At 38.6% G+C, this 7,995-nt stretch overlaps 1 pseudogene; it reads right to left on the reverse strand.

Annotated features, from left to right (window-relative positions):
• Positions 1-214: 214 nt before the first annotated feature.
• Positions 215-956, reverse strand: LOC132480483 (large ribosomal subunit protein uL30-like; annotated as a pseudogene).
• Positions 957-7,995: the final 7,039 nt, after the last annotated feature.

Consider the following 7,995-nt stretch of genomic DNA (forward strand, 5'->3'; position numbering starts at 1 on the left):
TGAATTCTTCATGCTGTGTTTTTTTGGTATTCATTTGTTGACTAGTTGATTAAGGTTTTCAAAGTGATTTTGAACAAAATGCACAAAATTTAGAGGACTCATTTATTTACAAAATTAATACCATTGTAGAACAAATAGGTCAATTTTTTTTCAATTTAAAAGCAGTCACTGTTTATTAACTGACCAGATTACAAAAATAATCATGGAAGATACCTTAGTTCATCCTTCTAATAAGCCTGTTGATCTAGTTTTCCCTGTTGCCAGCATCTCCACCGTCTAGAAAATGGGTGGTCTTTTCTTCATTCCACCTCGTGGAGAAGACAATTTGAAGGGCCAGAAGAAGTTGTTTGCTTCTTTGAAACACTTTTCAACAGCATAGATCTGATGAATCAGATCCTCCATGCAGATGATGCCATAGTTACCAAGAGATCGAACAATCAACGCATCTGTCAGGGCATTTCGCTTCTTGTTGCTTTTGCCATAACCACGCTTGTAGATCGACTCATTTACTGACTTCAGGTTTGGGTACCCCCTGTAATGTGTGGCTCCACAATTCTCAGCATGTTAATTGAAGCCTTGTTGAGCTTCACAAAGGTACCATTGAAGATCTGACAGAGGCAAAGAAGCTGCAACACCTTACAGACCTTTGGGCTCACACCATTGATACCTCTGATCCTGATGACAAATGCCAGTTTGGGTTCCACGGGTACATGGAAGTTTCCAGCTTTTCTTGCCATCCTAGCCATTCGAATCTGAATTCTGTACATCTGCCTGTATCCCTTGTGACAACGCTTAGCTTTTTCATAGATAAGCTTCCTCCTTGCCTTTCGAAGCATCTTTTGGGCAAACTTCTTTCTTACGTGCTTGATCTTAAGCTCTGCAAAATTCTTTCGCTTTTCCTTAAGGGTTTCTGGCATAGCAGGAACCTTCTTTTTCTTCTCTTCTGCACCCTCCATGGTTCCAGCCAGAAAAGAGGCCAAATAGGTTGATTTTTAAGGTAATTCTTCAAAATTTCAAATCTAAAATCCAATTGATAAAATAATAATAATAATAATAATGATGAGCAGCAAAGAAAGAAAAACCATACAGTCATGGTAATGTCTTTTTAAAAAGTTAATTTTACTTCAGCTTAGTCAAAAAATCTTTGTACTTCAGTTAATGTATTTTGACTATATAAAATGTAAATTTTAGCATCTATTTCAACTAAAATCTCATATAAGTGAAATTTTAAAAAGAGTCATTTGATCTAAATGAAAAGTCATGGTTGATAGAGTGGTGTGCAATTGAACCTTCTATAGCTTTACATATTAAATAATAATTTTTTTGGTATAGTGTTCTTTGAATAACTACTAACTTTTTAAGTAGAATACAATACTTCTTTAGAAGATTTCTGTTTTTTGCTTTTCTTGTAGTCAGTGATATCACTATGATCTCTCCATGGTGGATGGTAAATGTTAACACATATGTCATGCAAGTTATAAGCTCACATCAGCTTTTTAAGCAGTAGAAATTCAGAATTTAAGTTTTCTTTAAATATGTATTTTTTGTGGCTTTGAGCTCACTGATGGCTAGAGTTTATTGCAAAATAAAAAAGTATTGTCAAATATTTACCTAAATAAATAAATAAATATGTTGTTGTAGGTTCTCACCATACACTGAAGGAGATAACCCAATAGTAAAAGCACACAGACTACTCTTATAGTATCCATGACAGGACTGCTATAATTTTCTACTTTTCTTGCTGACCTCACTACCTTTGTACATCTTACAGGCATGGGTTATGGCATTTAAGAATCCAGAAAAGGCAGTAGTGACAAATATTTCTCTCACCACCATCATAAACCAGAGGAGTTAGATCTTCCTAAGTGCTTATTTTATCAGCGATTACTCTGCAAGTTGTCTGTAAAAGAGAGGAATGAATTGCCCCTGGAAAGTGTCTAGGAAAGAGATATGGGCTAACAGTGGTCATCTCTCAGATTTAGCCATGTGCTAATGTGAGAATTCTATTACTACACATATATTTCATCCACAAGTAAACAATACCATGGCAGAAGTTGAAAGTACAAAGTGCAGATCTACTAGATCCATCTTGGATTATTTTTTAATGCGGTTGTGACTAATGATACTTCATTAATAAGAGAAAAATCTAAAACAAGTGCTAAAACAAATGGGACACCAGGATAACAGTAGTAACCTGGGATTGTCCTGGACAAATCAGAATATATGGTCACCCTACTCAAAGGCAAAATGTTTGTGTGTTTATTTCTAATTTAAAGGACTTGATGTAGATTTTTTCAACTCTGATCTTCCTTGGTTGGTAAGGAGACCATTCCAAGGAAACACTAGGCCGCAGTGAAACCATAAGTAAATGTTGAAATTGTGAGTCAGCCTTCTTTGCCGTTTTTAGGAGAGTAGATCCCGTTTGGTCTGATATTATCAAATTTGAGATTATTCTGAATATTCTTAGTCTAGAAAGCTGAACATATTACTTACACTGACCTAATTGGTAGAGATGGTTATTAAATGGAAATAGTTTCATTTAGAGTTAGAATAATTTCTAAAATTACAGTGTTTGCAGCAAATAAAAAACATATCAAATCCTGAAAACCCCAGCTAGGGTTCACATTTTTAACAAATCAACAGGCATTTGAAACAGAAAAATGACTTTATTCTGCTACTTTATTTTACGAATTGTTTTCTACTCAGCGTAGGCCCAGTTCTCTCTAGTGCATCAATCCAAAATGTGTATCTTTAACCCTTTAGGCCTCCTATGAAGAATGGCTTTTCTCTTGCAACTTACGCCTAAATGATTCCTTCTTAGAGGAACATGGTTTGGGTTAAAAACTCTTGTTTGGCTTTATTTTGAACATAATGCCCCATTTACATTTTCTTATTGTAGCCTGGTTATTTCAGAAACTTTCCTTGAGGAGTTTGGAGTAGCTTTTCTCCACTCTGAACATCATTGGTTTATGTGTATGAGCTGCTGTAAAGCACAGTGATTGCCTAAAAACACTATAGTTACTTAAAAAAGATGACTTTGATTGTGTGTTTTTTGTTCCCATCACAATAACACTTTGCAGGTGATTATTAAATTAGAGATTTTCTTTGTTTTTCTAACAAAAAAAAACCCTTTTTTATGTCAGCACCAATTATGAGAGGTAATTTTTCACATTTTACAAAAGATTTTTCTGTCCTACCTCCACGCCCCTCCCCCAGATAAAGAAGGGCTTTGACATTCTATGACAGGGAGGGTTTTTTGCATACACAGTGCTTTTGACTTTTCTTTTAAAAAAATCTGTTGACTCTATTGAAATGTGACAGGACAATATTTAACCTGAATAGAGGCATGTTGACTCCTCTTATTAAAACTGACAGTTAAGGACGTTTCTCTCTTTATTCCTTCTGATACACGCAGACAAGTCTTCACTGCTAACTAGTATACAAAATCAAAAACAAAAAAATACAGAGCGAAGAGATGACTACCTTATAAACAATATATGAATGACAATTGCAAGTTTAATCTAGCAAAGAAACCTTTTTTTATCCTTTAAGAAAATTAAAGCCCTTTCAAATTAGCTTGATATATGAAGACAGACTGACATCATTAATTTTCAAGTATTCACTCTTCTTTCCTATCTGCCTTTCCTCTCAAAGATAGGCAATGTTCCGCTAAGCCCTGGACAGGACCACAGCGACACCTATGGAGAGAGTCCAGGGCCTCCATTGAGTCTTGTGTAGAGCTTGCAGCTTTGTGTCTTATTTCTTGGAATTCCTCTGCCTATTTTGCTCTCATGGGACAAAAATGGTGGCCATGGAGGTTTGTCCCTGAGTTTCCTCCTACCTGATGCTTGTTTTCTCTGTTTCAAAAAAAAAAAATAGAGCTGGAAATCTCAAGCTTTCCAAGTTCTTTCCATTTTGTTGGACCAATAAAGAGACTCATTAGCATGAATGAGGCTTAAGTTCCTTTGAGTTGTGCATGGAGTGGGCCTCTTGGGAAGAGCACAATTGGGAACCGGATGCCAACTTTCAGAGAGAGGCAGAAACCATATGGAATTTGGATGTCTTTGGGTACTTGCCCACTCTCCTTAGCTTCCAGGAGTCAAATCTCTTAAAAGCAACTGTTGGCTTTCTTATGCATCATGCACTGGATATTTATGTGACATAAGTAAACTGTCCACTGAGACTCACACTTTTTTTTTTTTGGTAAGAGGGAGGGTATTACACAATTAATGATAGAGTCACTTTTGTTGTAATATAATTTGAGCTGTAGCAAAATCATGAATGGAACTGTGTGATAGTGCCAGCAAATTTACCTCTTATTCTCATTTCCTTACTGAGCATTCTCTCCTCTGCATTTATCACCAGAGAAGGGTCCTTTCAGTGGTCATCAAGGTTTTCAACATTTTGTTGTGGAGAGTCAGAAAAATAGCAATTTGTTCCATGGCAGCCTTCTCTGTTAACCATGCAGAAGAATCAGTCTTCTGTGCATTGATACTGATCTGTCCAGTTTAGTCTTGAGAAATTACCCTATTTCTATTTCTCCGGTTATCCTGAAAGGGGCCAGGTGAGACACTTGGTCAAGGCAGCCTGTAGATTATACTGTAGAAGCAATTCTAGATGTTTTTCTTTCTTGAGTAGAGGGACCCAACAGTGTCTATGGTAAAAAAAAAAAAAAACACAAAAAAAACCCCACAAAAAACTACCCTCAGATCTTCAGTCTAAAGGTGTCAAAAACATTTAAAATTTGTGTGTAAATTTCAGTTCCTATCCTTTGTGTTTGTCAAGATTGTTCCAAGTCTTTCATGATGTCTTAGTTGGGGTTACCCCACCCCAAACAGAAAATGGTCCCAGGTGTGCTGGGAGGGAGTGGGGGAAGGGAAGGCAGCCCATGAGGGATGTGGTAAAGGAGGTCAGTACTGTGGGCAACTGGAGCTTCATGCTTTTGGGGGTCATCAGAGGCTACATAGACCATCCTTGATAATGAGACTCTTGAGGGACAAGAAAGCTCTTTATTTGTAACTTCTGCCTCTTGTTATTTGAAGGTCATTACTGGGCATCAGTTTCTTAGCACTTCAGGCCTCTCTTCTGTCCTGAACCCACCACCTTGGCTAGAGAGAGCAGGAAGCTATATGTATGGGAAGTTTCTGCTGGTTACCTCTGGGATGGCCTGAGGGGATCCAGGGAAAGCACCAGTAGCTTCTGGTACACATGGTTTATGTGGTTTAGAGAATTAAGTACAGTTGTAACTCTGTGGGTGTTTGAGTGTATGTGTGTTGGGGGTAGGGAGGATTATTAGCTCTTCTTAGCCTTAAGGTAAAGTATGTATGTGTGTGTGATGGTGGGTATTGCCACTGTGATACTCAAGCAGAGATACAGGGTTCTTGTTACATATAGAGTGAAAACTGTCACGAGCAGGAGGAAGGAGCTACAGAGTCCCAAGTTCCCTGCTTGACTATTTGGGCTCTAACTGAATGTAAGAGGCAAAAAGAAGAGACACGTTAATTAGACAACACGACTGCCAATAAATCACAAGAGTTACTACGTATGAGGTTGAATGGTGGGCCACATCAAGTTTTATTTTGTTTTTATTTCAGCTTTCATTAGCTCTAGAATGGTGCTCTCCTGTAGAACTTCTTGCTAGTTCCATGCAGCTATTGAGATATGGCTAGTGTGACTATACTAGTTTGCTAGGACTGCTATAACAAAATACCACAGACTGCGTGGCTTACACAACAGAAATTTATTTTCTCTCAGTTCTGAAGGCTGTAAATCTGAGATCAAGGTGTTGGTAGGGTTGATTTTATTCCAAGGCCTCTCTCCTTGGCTTGCAAATAGCTGCCTTTTTGCTGTGTGTCCTCATATGGTCTTTTCTTTGTGCACACACATCCCTGGTATATCTCTGTGTGTGTTAATTTCCTCTTCTTATAAGGACACCAGTTAGATGGAATTAAGACCCACCCTAAAGACCTCATTTTAACTTAATTACCTCTTTAAAGATCTCATCTCCAAATATAGTCACATTCTCAGATTTTGAGGGTTACAACTTAAACATATGAACTGAGGGGACATAATTCTGTCCATAATAGTGACTGGTGAGCTATAATTTCTAACTTTGTCTAATTTTAAATAATTTAAATTTGAATAGCTACATGCTGCTAGTGGCTAATATTGGGCAGTACAGCTCTAGAAGGTTTACTTTATTAGCTCTTCTACTGTGAATCCAGAAAAGTCTGTAGCAATGGGATTCTTCCTTGACCATCAAGGGGATGGTTCAGCTGGAACACCAGACACTGTATTATGTCCTAGGGAGTTTCCACATTAGAGATTTCCATAATTCTTTGATAAACAGTGAAATCCAAGGCTGGAAGAGAGAGAAAAGCAGGTCCTAAGGTTGAAGGTCAAAAGTAGAGCTACTAGCCACTGTCAGGGGCTGAAACCTAGAAACTGAATGGGAGCATAAGAAAATCTGGAATAAAGTGTAGAGGGTCCTGGACACTTGCTATGATTCTGATTATAAGTGGTCTCATCTTATTCTTGACTTGCCACAGTCCTTGTCAACAGTCTCTAGGTCATATTAATTCTGTTTAGGGTACATATTGGGTTAATGTACGATTCAGTCATCCTTTCAGGAGGGTTGTTTCTCTCTTTGTGAATCATCTAATCTGATACACCTCTTTTGTCCCGGTAGCCTCTGTGTACTGGGAAGAATTATATCTTCTCAATGGCAGCCAACAGGAGAGGGTCCTCGGTACGTGTACTATACTTAGGCCTCCTCTACGGCAAGGGTGGCCTGGGTGGGCTCCTCACATTCAGTGCTTGTGCCTACTGAAGTTCAGTTGGGTCTAGTTGGTCAGCTTTGGCCTCACCATTGCCTCTGGTCCCCTCCATGTGTGGTATCTTCCGGTCTACCAGTTCTCTCACTAATTACTTGTCCACTCCTTTCAAGGCATCTGGTGCTCCTGTATTGCCTGATACTCGCACAGGCTCTGAGAGCTAGGGTGCTACCTCAAGTCCCATTATTCTCAGCAGGGAGTGATTTTGCCCCTTCGATAGAGGACACTGGCAATGTCTGTAGATATTTTTGGTTGTCCCACTGGGGAGGCGGGCATGGATTGCCTGGCATTGTAGGTAGTGGCCAAGAATTCTGTTAAACATCCTATAATGCATAGGACAACCTTCACAACAAAGAACTATTTGGCCTAAATTGCTGAGGTTGAAAAGTTCCTTCTAGTCCATCTTTTTAATTAATTAATAAATTAAAATTTAAAACAATTTTTTATTGGAGTAGAGTTGATTTACAATGTTGTGTTAGTTTCAGGTGTACAGTAAAGTGAATCAGTTATACATACACATACAGCCACTGTTTTGAAGATTCTTTTCCCATATAGGTCATTACAGAGTATTAGTCCATCTTTTTAAATACCTCCTTCAACCATTTCTTAACAATGCTTTGGCAGTAACACTATATGAAGTTTTCTATCACTCTTCACTCCCAATTTTTCTCTGGAGTTTTGACCCCAAAGGGGAATTCAAGGTACTTGTATCTGATCTGTTACTCGCTTTCTCTTTGTCATCTGCGACACTTACTCTCCTCTGTGGCTAATTGATTTGGGTGCCCCACGCTTAGCTCCATCAAGGGGTGCTTTTACCTATCCACCCTTCCCCTGAAACAATGAAACACATTTATTTAATGGATGGTGAGAGGACTCCACCTAAGGGGAAAAAATTAAATAGTTTAATATTTTCAAAATATCATCCCCATTGTGCTATGGCTAATGGAGCTACTGCAGAGTATTGGTGAGCATATGGTACAAGGGTGTGGCAGGCACTGAGAGGTATGGTGTCTGAGTGGGTGTCCTACTCTTTAACCCCAATCACTCATGGTTTGAAGGGGGAGCTCAGTTTTATTCTCAGCACCACTGCGCATGCCTTCTTCTAAGTAGCTTAAATCATGTCCTGACCTTGTTCCTAAGAGCTGCTGGTTTGAGAGAATTA

Source organism: Mesoplodon densirostris, chromosome 19 (assembly GCF_025265405.1).
Source record: "Mesoplodon densirostris isolate mMesDen1 chromosome 19, mMesDen1 primary haplotype, whole genome shotgun sequence".
In the NCBI taxonomy this organism is placed as follows: domain Eukaryota; kingdom Metazoa; phylum Chordata; class Mammalia; order Artiodactyla; family Ziphiidae; genus Mesoplodon; species Mesoplodon densirostris.